Source organism: Medicago sativa, chromosome 7, assembly GCF_051527215.1.
Source record: "Medicago sativa cultivar Bolivia chromosome 7, Bolivia_mono, whole genome shotgun sequence".
In the NCBI taxonomy this organism is placed as follows: Eukaryota; Viridiplantae; Streptophyta; class Magnoliopsida; order Fabales; family Fabaceae; genus Medicago; species Medicago sativa.
The window spans coordinates 54379603-54391072 of NC_140755.1; the positions used below are offsets into that span (position 1 = coordinate 54379603).

The 11470-nt window shown below is 34.2% G+C and overlaps 2 non-coding genes and 1 pseudogene across 2 annotated transcripts; all 3 read left to right on the plus strand.

Moving 5' to 3' along the window:
• The first annotated feature begins 1702 nt into the window (after nt 1-1702).
• Nucleotides 1703-2808, plus strand: LOC146906818 (F-box/kelch-repeat protein At3g23880-like; annotated as a pseudogene).
• Nucleotides 2809-8326: 5518 nt separating this feature from the next.
• TRNAK-UUU (transfer RNA lysine (anticodon UUU)) lies at nt 8327-8399 on the plus strand. Its single transcript has one exon. It is a non-coding gene; the product is annotated as a tRNA-Lys (tRNA).
• A 2407-nt stretch (nt 8400-10806) lies between these two features.
• TRNAK-UUU (transfer RNA lysine (anticodon UUU)) lies at nt 10807-10879 on the plus strand. Its single transcript has one exon. It is a non-coding gene; the product is annotated as a tRNA-Lys (tRNA).
• Nucleotides 10880-11470: the final 591 nt, after the last annotated feature.

Sequence of the window (11470 nt, forward strand, 5' to 3'; positions counted from 1 at the left end):
CAATTTCAGCCAATAATATATCAACAGTTATGGAAATTGTAGCAGCAGTCATCAATCATCAATAACCAGAAATAAAGTCAAGAGTAATACCAGAACGAACTCAAGAATTGTGAGTTTCCAAAGCATTTGTAATCAACAATACACGGCTGCTCAATCATGATTTGTTACCTCAACATACCAAAAGTGACCTCATAAACGGAATCAGTATTAACCCAATATTAGAGATATGAATCCAAGCTTGAACAAACACCAATAACAAGGCTCTGATACCATGTTAGGAAACATGATATCCACGAAGGAGTGAGAGAAAACTCAAATAATCTTTTTATTAATGATAAAAGTGAATATTACAAATGAGTGATGGGGTGGTTACAAATTATTTATACTACCCTCTACTAGGACTATATGCCACTAATCTATATCTCTAATAATTTGTCAGGTTCCCTTCTCTCCCTGCAGTGGTTAGGCTTGATTATATCGGAAATAGGTTAGGTTTACCTAACTTTAGGTTCACTTCCTTTTGATGAGGTTTTGGCCTAGTTCTCCTCTTTCTTTTGTACTTGTTTTTGTTTAATATATTTAGGTAATGCACTTTGCATTACTTTTATATATATATCGTAACCATTACTTTTAATATATCGTAACCATTATTTAATATTTAAACCTATTAATTTAACATTTAATATATATTATTTTATTTGACATGTTTCAATTCGTATCAAAGCAGGCACCCTACCTGCTATTGGGTGAGCTACAGGGAAGATAAATTCTGGACAGCTTCAAGGAAGAAGTTATTTGATTTATGTATATTAAGGGGGAGTATTACCTGAGGGGGAGTAATATGTTCTACTATCTGTCGTTGAGGGGGATCATTATTTTATTTGACATGTTTTATCATTTTTTTATTTTTTTTAAAAACGAAATTTGCAACGGTTGAAATGTGAGAGATTCTTTTTGCTGCTTATTTATAAGCATATTTCAGATTCTATCTATAATCTGAACACATCCAAACTGTGTTCGGATTATAGAATCCAAAACTCCATGGACAATTTGTAAAAAAATAGGACATGCGGGAATTAGGGTGGAAAAAACAATAGTACTAAAATGTTATAATGGTTTTGACTCTTTGTTAGACAAGCCCATTTGAGTGATTTAAGGCTTTGTTTGCGAGTTTGGAGGGGAGGGGAAGGGAAGGCTTTGAAGGGTGGAAAATATGAGGGAAAATGGAGAAATCTTTCAATTTTTTTAAAAGAGTAGTTTTATAGAGAATGATAAATTAATACATATGATTACTATATTTTTAATTTTAAAAATAATATAACAACATAGATTAAATTTGAAGAATTCATATAAACCCTCCAAAACCCCCCAAAACTTTCCTCCAATACAATTTTTTAGTTCCCCCAAATGAGGAGGGTTTAATATTATGAAGAAAAGTTAACCCCCCAAAGTCATCCCCTCCCATTTTCCTCTATTTCTTCCACTTGCTCCTTCCTTTTTTCCCAAACCTTCCCCTCCCTTCCCCTTCAAACTCGCAAACAAAGCCTTAGTGGCTTATCTCTCTCTTTTTTATTTTATTTTTATAGAAAAGTCATATATATTATTTTAAATAAATCTAAAATATAATCTCTCGTATATATACGATACAATTGTGCAACAAAGCTCGGCAAAATAAAAACCTACATAGATATCGCCCACACTCATGAATCTCCCACCGCAAAAATCGCAGCGTCCACCCAGCTCTAGGTCATCGCCGATAATCCTCCCCGATGAACTCATCGCAGAAGTGCTTTCATATCTTCCCGTGAAATCTCTTATGCAACTAAAGTGCTGTTGTAAATCATGGAACACCCTCGTGTCCAAACCTTTCTTCATCAAGTTGCACCTTCAGCGTTCTCCACAAAACCCTTACTTCACACTTTGCAACAATCAATGTATGAACCACAATGCTATACTGATTTCCTTTACTCGTTTGATAGAGAGTTCTTTGTGTTCATCGAAGTCCATCACACTTACCAATGAGCCTTACCATCGTTTAGAGGATATGGATTGTCGTTGGATTGTTGGTTCTTGCAATGGATTACTATGTTTGCTCGGTTGTTCTTTTAATACGTCTGCAGAGACGTGGCTCCGTTTTTGGAACCCTGCGACTAGGACAATATCTGATAAATTAGGGTGTTTTGGTAGCATACCTTGCCTTGGTGATTTGACCTTTGGTTATGATAATTCAAAAGACACTTATAAGGTAGTGAACTTATGTGGAGGGGCTAGAGTTTTAGTCTGGATGAAAATGTTTGGAGAAATATTAAAAGTTTTCCGACGGGGGATCATCGTCTAAGTAGGGGTTTGCATTTGAGTGGCATTGTTTATTACTTGGCACAATTTGTGATTATTTCACTTGATTTAGGCACGGAGACATACAAAAAGTTGCTTCCCCCTCGAGGTTTTGTGGAAGTACCACATGTTAAGCCATCTCTATGTGTGTTGATGGATTGCCTTTGTTTTTCTCATGTTGTCAAGGAAGCTCATTTAGTTATATGGCAAATGACACATTATGGAGTTGACGAGTCTTGGAGTCAACTACTTAAGATAAATCTTCAAAATATGGATTATTTTGATTCTCAGTGGTTGCCATTGCACCTTTCTAAAAATTATGATTCATTGGTATTGATAAACACTCTTGATGACATACCAGTTGTCTATAATTTGAGAGATGGTATTGTAGAGAGAACTAGAGTTATCAATGGTAAACGCTGTTGGTACTATATCAACAATTATTATGCTGAAAGCTTGGTTTTGTGTCAATGAAAGTAAGTTCCTCCTCGAGGATTTATTTAAATTTCTGTTAATTCCTTTATATTGTGTGATTATTTTATATGATGGCTTTTATTTGATTATTTTGGCTATTGGTAATGGTTTGGCAATCTCTCCATCGAATGAATTTCTTTTGCTTTTGTATTTAAGGTAATTCACCCAAAAAGAAATTCCTTCTCTCTTGAATATTCTTGAACAAGTTGATCTTTAGAACTTTAAACAAAGCTAAATAATGAAATGGTGTATTGGAGGACAATACACACAACGTGAATTGTAAAGCGAAAACATGTTTACAAGCAAGTGTCCCATATCACTTGTAGGCTGCCTTGGATGGATTTATTCCAGTTGGGAGTGTTGAAGTCATTCCTAGCAAGACTTATCTCTTGGCAAGGAAAATTAATCTCTTTTGGAGATATACTAACATTGTTAAATTTGGTGTTGTCTTCATTACCGTTATATTTTTTATCGTTTTATAAGGTACCAAAGAAGGTTTTGAATGTATTGGTTAAACTGCAAAGACGCTTTTTATGGGGTGGAAAGAAGGATATTATCTGGGATATTATCTGTAGAGATAAGTGTCAAGGGGGTTGGTTTCGGTGTAAAAATCTTGAATTGTTTAACTTAACCCTATTGGCTAATTGGAAGTGAGAATGCTTACTGATGAAGACAGCTTATGGTACAAAATTTTAAAAATCAGATGTGTCAAATCTGTCCAGACGAATCTGCACATGAAATTGGTAAGTAAATCATCGATTTGGTTGAGGGATGTGTAAAATTTGAGGTTAAAATTTGGCCCTGGAGCAGATTGGGTTTCTGGCACTGTTAAGAAGAGATTAGGTGCAGGTGATAGTGCTAAATTTTGGTACGATGTATAGATTGGAAATACCTCGATGAAAATGAAGAAAGTAATGTGGGGGAATGAATTTATAGCGAGTGGGTGAGGATTTATTTGACTGGGAAGCCGAATAGGTGTGTGATATGAATGTCCTGTTGCAAACCGTGATCCATTTTATATTTAGGTCTGGAAATTGGGGATTCAGCTGCAGGAACTGTTACAATCTGCTGTCAAATGATATCAATTAATATGTACGTCTAGCGGCAGGTCTGACAGAACCAATTTTGAAGCAGTGTGCAACTGGTGTGGAGGAGTTGTTTACCATCTAAGGTGCATATTTCCACTTGGAAACTTCGACAGAAGCTTCTGCCAACGAGGAAGAACTTTGATGCTAGAAATATTCTGCCCGCGGTGCAAAATTTGATGCCGACAAATCTAACGACCACTTATTTTTTCAATGTCAAATCAGTGCAACTGTATGGTCTAAATTTTACCAGTGGCATGGTGTGTCGATGGTCTTACACACTAATCTCGTATCTTTTGCAAAATTTGTTTCATATGGGTGTGAAAAATAAAAAACTATGTTTTATACTGTGGGGGGTGGCTGCACGGTCTATGTGGAATGCCAAGAACAACGTTAAATATTTCGTCGACATCCACATTGATTTTCAGAGAAAGAATCATTTTATTATATTTATATTCTTGTTTTTGAATACGATGCTGCTACTATAGAATCTATATAATTTGAGAGATGCTAGTGTAGAGAGAATTAGAGTTATCAATGGTAAACGCTGGTGGCACTATAACGAGTATTATTATGCTCAAAGCTTGGCTATGTGTCAATGAAAGTAAGTTCCTCTTCGAGGATTTATTTGAATTTCTCTTAATTCCTTTATTTGATTATTTTTGCTATTGGTAACAGTTTGACAATCTCTCCATCAAATGAATTTCTTTTGCTTTTATATTTAAGGTAATTCACCCAAAAAGAAACTCCTTCTCTCTTGAATATTCTAGAACAAGTTGATCTTTAGAACCTTAAACAAAGGTAAATAATGAAATGGTGTTTTGGAGGACAATACTCACGACGTGAATTGTAAAGTGAAAACACGTTTACAAGCCTCTTATTCATAGCACGCAAAATTTGTTTCATTAGGGTGTGAAAAATTAAAAACCAAATTTTCTACTGTGGTGGTGACTGCATGATCTATATGGAATACTAGGAACAGCATTAAATATTTCGTGAACATCCACATTGGTTTGCAGAGCTAGAATCATTTTATTTTATTTACCTTCCTGTTCTTGATTACGATGCTGCTACTATAGAATCTAGTTTTTCATATACATTCATTGTGTCACATGTGGTACAAGCCTCTTATTCATGGCACAAATTGTTGGGATATGGCTGCCTACCCTTTTGATCATTATTCAACTTCTTGCTTATTTAGTTGTGTTTTGCAACTTCATTTTCCAATCTAACACAAGTCCTTTTTGAATTGTAGAACTGCAATCCTAACTTCAAAGATATCAACGTTATGGACGGTACATGGCTGGATGAGGAAATGTTAGGAAGAAAGAAACAAAGAAAGAGGCTTACTGTAGCTACAATTGCTTCGGTAGTACTCGTTTTATTTTATCAAAGAAATTTATAGCCCTTTCGATATCTATCTTTTAGGTATCTTCGAGATTATTGGTTTTGCAACTTAATAACATATGTTCTACAACTAAATCTTTGTGGAACTTCGGCTCTTTTATGTGCAATTTAAGTGCATTTTATGCATTTTATAGGACCATTTGAGTATGATAAGAATTTTGTTGTAGTTTAACAAGAATTTCAAAATTTTAACCATTTACAATGCAAAAGTCAAGCTTCCAATTTAACAAAGTAGAATGTCATTTAAGAACAGTACAATAGCAAAATTAAGGGGATAGATTGTATTTCTCCAACCTTAAGAGATAGGACACAAGTTTCAGCTACACCTTTTATATCTTAGCTTTCCAATTTCATTGATGATGCATGATACTCCGTGGCCAAAAGCCAAAACTCTGCTGTAAAATGAAGTTTGACATACGGCTGCAACTCACATACATAATGTGTATTTCATACACCTTTTGCGTTGAAGTAGGAGCCGAACACTTAATAGTGTCTTCTTTATCCTATGTGATGGTCATCACTGACTTTGGTACTATAGGATTGTGGTGTTCAACGTACATGTTTGGTGTTGATCACACTATAACACACATGGTCATGGTGTTCTTTATGCACACATCTGCTACTTCAACACTTACTCAGTTAAATAATGTTCATCATATACACCTTGAAGAATATAGTCGTCGAGAAAAAAAGGTAGTAGAATGAGGTAAGGTTCGTCCAAAAAGTCGTTGTATGACTTGTACGATTTTGCAAACACTATGCAAATATGACTTGTAAAGTTATATGATTTGCTAAGTATCTTTGAATTTAAACTTCTGGTTTGAGGTTCATTGGATAACACAATTGTTCTTCAAATAATAACCGTACTTAGAATCCTCATTAAGATTACTATTAGAGGATGAATTCCTTGATCACAAGAGGATAATTTCTTCATTCCTCATACAGTGATTTAACAGTAAATTTCTTTGGTCTTTGAACAAATCTTACATCACAAGCTAATGCATGGTTGAATTTTATATTTATTGACAATTATCGGATACTTTGCTGCTTGTCTATGATGTATCAGAGGTAGAGCCTCATTTATCTCTTGCGACCATGATGATCAGACAATCATTGTATTAGACGCTTCTTCGCAAGAGTGATGATTAGAGTTTTGGACGATGTTTTTGTTCGCTTTGATCTTCCATACTTGTTTCTTGACCATATGATAAGTTTGGTTTTGCTTTTACAGACTTCTTTTGTACTTTCACTGGTGTTCATAGAATGAAATAAAATTTACATATAAGCAGACATATCATGTAATTACATTATAAATTATAATCATAACTAACTATACCCAATACCAACACAATGAGAAACTTAGCTACTCGAATCCACTAGAATTGATGATCCACCTTCTTCCTAAGTTCTCCTACGTCTCACTCTGTTTGTCTATACTTGGAGAGTGGTAGAATGTTGAAAATGGTGAAGTGCAGCTCTATTTATAGAGTTTTCAAAAATGGGATTTCGCGTAACGAATAGATACTAGTTAAGCAAATTGATATTTCTTCACCAATGGGTTTCTTCCAGCTCAACACTGAGTCCTTGTATAACCTTATGATTCGCTTAGCAAAGTGTATCTCCCTAAGTGAATACTCCGTGCAAAAATTCTTGAAGTCTGTGACTTGTTCGCTCCTTGCTGTCTCACCGAATCTTCCCTATTCACCTTTAAACTCTTTGATTTGCTTTCTACTCGCTCAACGAATTATTATGTACTTCACTTCTTTGATCATTGAAGTCTAAGCATCTAATGAGCTTTAATATCTATAAAAACAAGGAAAATATTTCATAGTAATGATTCACATACTTGAAACCTAATTATCTAATATTTACAATGAATATGAGAATTTTCATTAGATTACTTGTAAAACAAGTTATTAAGTGCTCTAAATATATATGTGAAATTAAGTAGATTTTGCTCTTATCCCTGCCTCTCTAGGAAACCTGAATATTCTTCTTGAAGCCTCTCCATACCATTATGACCTCAACACTCTCTAGTTGTAGTCATCTTGTGATACTCAATCTCCAGACACCCTTTTAACAAAACAAAAAAAAGGTTGATTGCCACTACTAGTAAGATTACTTGAATGAGTGTGTATCTAAATGATGCAAAGCCGGAGCTTTGATTTTAACTATCTTCAAGGATATCACAATTCAATCTTGCTAACAAGTGCCTTAAGGGCATTGTTTAAGATACCCACAAAAAAAAAATTTGAAAATACAAGTTAAATCCTTGTAAAAGTCATAACTACACAATTTTCAATACAAAAGTTACTACTTTTGGATGCTTAAACAATGTGCTAAGAGCACTTATTAGCAAATTCCTATTAATAAAAGTGTTCAACACCAACTTGATTAAATTATAACAAAATCTAGTGTCTCCTAATTGAGAAGATGTACAAGTACAATCAAATTCGAGATTTGAAGTTCATGACATTTTCACAATATTGCAATGATTTTAGGAACTTGCAGTTTCTTGATTTTCCCCATTCATGGATGTTCCGTTGAACAATCTCATGATTCTATTTGCATTTTGGCACCAATTACAAATTTTAAAAGAAAATACAAATAAATTGTTATTTTGGGACTAAAATAAAATTTTTGGGGTTTACCGAGATTGGAACTAACATTGATTCAACATGTGAAAATAGGGATAAAAAAATTTAAATTTTAAGATGAGTAGACCAAATCATGTTCAAGTAAAACAAGGAGATCAAAAGTGCATTTAAGGCATTAATAAAATTTTATATTGGAAATTTTTATAATGAAATATATAATAGTTATTAGTTTAAATTTAACCTAATCATTACGAATACTGGTCAATTGATTTAATTTAATAAATTCGAATTAAAAATTAAATTAGATGAGTGCTAGCAACATTTATATTTGTATATTTTTCAAATAGCATTCTCTTCCTATATGTAAACTCTTTCATAAAATTTTATTGTCTCTTTTTATAATATCATTTCAAAAGAACATAATAACAAGCCGTCTTAGCTCAGCTGGTAGAGCGCATGGCTTTTAACCATGTGGTCGTGGGTTCGATTCCCACAGACGGCGAAGAAATCATTTTTGTAACGAAATAAAAAGAGAACATGATACATTCATGACCACTTGTAATTTCATTTGGAGAGATAGAACGGCGAAGAAATCATTTTTGTAACGAAATAAAAAGAGAACATGATACATCATGACCACTTGTAATTTCATTTGGAGAGATAGAACGGCGAAGAAATCATTTTTGTAACGAAATAAAAAGAGAACATGATACATTCATGACCACTTGTAATTTCATTTGGAGAGATAGAAACAATAAAGGTATTCATTTGGTTGGTTGGAATAGAATTATCCACCATAAGTTGGTTGGAATAGAATTATCCACCATAAGCATCATAAGCATCAAGGCAGTTTGGAATTAGAAAAGCTAGCGAGAATTAGAAAAGCTAGCGAATCAAATATTTGTCGCTTAAGAGTTTGAGATTTGATTCAATCTTCACCAAAACTTTGGTTGGATCTTCTCTCCAATAGGTATGTTGTTAATGACCACTTGTAATTTCATTTGGAGAGATAGATCATTTGGAGAGATAGAACGGCGAAGAAATCATTTTTGTAACGAAATAAAAAGAGAACATGATACATTCATGACCACTTGTAATTTCATTTGGAGAGATAGAAACAATAAAGGTATTCATTTGGTTGGTTGGAATAGAATTATCCACCATAAGTTGGTTGGAATAGAATTATCCACCATAAGCATCATAAGCATCAAGGCAGTTTGGAATTAGAAAAGCTAGCGAGAATTAGAAAAGCTAGCGAATCAAATATTTGTCGCTTAAGAGTTTGAGATTTGATTCAATCTTCACCAAAACTTTGGTTGGATCTTCTCTCCAATAGGTATGTTGTTGGTCCCAATATCCTCCATGCTACCATTCACTCAAGAGATTCACCCATTTGGCCTTCCATTATGCATGCTAAAAATGCCCTCAAAGAGGGTTTCTCTTGGCGAGCGGGATCAGGTAGTTCTTCTTTTTGTTCTTGTTCTTGGATTAGTTCTTTTGTTTGGTCTTGTCCTTGGAGCTCCCTTTGATTCATTGGATCAATTGTCCCCTTCATAGATATCAATGAGTTGCACTTGACAGTCAAAGATGTGTTCTCCATCAATGAGTTACAACTCCTAAATTTATCAACAACATGCACATCAAGTTCAACCCCTCCATTGAAGATGTCTTCACTTGGACATAGAACAAAAATGGTGCCTATACAACTAAGAGTGGTTATACTGGTTGTTGTCTCACACAAACACAGTACCTCACATTCAATCCTCTTGGATTTGGAAATTAAAACTTCCGAAAAAACATAAATTTCTTTTTTGGTTGGCTTACCACAATTTTGTCCCTACTATCCTATTTCTCAACCATAGGAATATTGCTCCATCGACTATTGCTCTCATTGTGGTCTTGAATATGAGACTTTCCTTCATTGTGTTTGTGACTGTAACCTCTCTTGAATTATTTGGCACCTTGTTGGCTTCCATATGCAAAAAAAATCACAATATGCATGTGAGTGATGGGTTGAAGGCGGGTTACATGGGCACCAAATCTTTCATTTTTACGGCTAGAGATTGGTGGGATTTGGCATCACTGTAATCTTATGTGTTTAAGCAACAAGATTTGGCCTCTTAGTCGCCTTTTCTACCACATCCACATTTTGGTAGGTTCTTTCATTTCTTGTTTTTGGACGACTTCCAATGTTGAGCTTGTTGATAGATTTATTAAGTGGAGACATGATAATCACTCTTGTGTCATTCTCAATGTTGATGGTAGTTGTCTGGGCAACCCCATGAGACTGGATTTGGTGGAATCATTCAAAATAATGCAGACTTTTATTTATTGGGTTATTTTGATTAAATCATGAATCATCTAACATTTTGTATGATGAACTTTACTTTATCTACTAGGGTATAATTTTGGCAAAAAATTTGGATATAACTAAGCTCGTTTGCTACTTCGACTCCTTGCATTGTATCAACCTCCTCAAAGGTTCAACAATAAGGTATCATATTTATGCGGTCCTGATCCAAGATGTGAAGGATTTGAGTGAGCAGAGTAATGTAACTTTTATCCATACTCTTAGAGAGGGTAATCATTGTGCGGATTTTATGGTCAAGCTTGGAGCTGCTTCGGATACCAAGCTGCTTTACCATGTCTCCCCTCCTGAAGATATCTTGTATCTCCTTAGGATGGATGCAGCTGGAAATTACAATTCTAGTGAGTATTTTTATTGTGTTCTTTTTTTCCTTTATTTTTTTTTTCCATATATGTTCTTTTGTTTCCCTTTTCCTTGTAACAAAAAAAAAACTAGCAAGGAAACCCGTGCAAAGCATCGGTTTGAATTTCGTAATACTTAAAATATTAAGTGAAAATGTGGTATCATTCTCATTTTTGTGGTTGTGGGTTCATAATAACAAGCCGTCTTAGCTCAGCTGGTAGAGCGCATGGCTTTTAACCATGTGGTCGTGGGTTCGATTCCCACAGACGGCGAAGAAATCATTTTTTTGACGGCGAAGAAATCATTTTTGTACCAAAAAAATGGAGAACATGATACATTAATGATTTTATCATAAAATTACCTATAATTAATTTTTCTTTTAAGACAATTACCTCAAATTAAATGTTAACTAGTAAGGATACCCATGCCAAGCATAAGTTTGAATTTTATCAAACTTCAAATAATGGATGAAAGGGTGGTATCATTCTCATTTTTGTGGTTGCTCTCTGTCCAATGGAACGATCCACACCAATGTTGATTTGGTTTTTGGTGGTAGATTTTAATGAGTCAGGTGTGAAGTAAAGTTTCACATTAGATGCAAGAGTAGATGGTGAGAAAAATATAAGTGAGATGACCCTTACACATAATGCCTTAGGGTTTAGGGTGAAGATGCGGTGTGAATCTCAATTATCAGGTTGATCTTAGTCTAATGTGATTATCCAACCCAATTTAAGCTCCATGTATGTCATAACATTATGATAAACACTTTTGTTAGTTTGTGATATCATTTATTTAAATTTTTTTATCTTAAATTTTAGTTTTTGGATGTCATTCGGTTTAATGTTACTTTTTTTTCAACATGT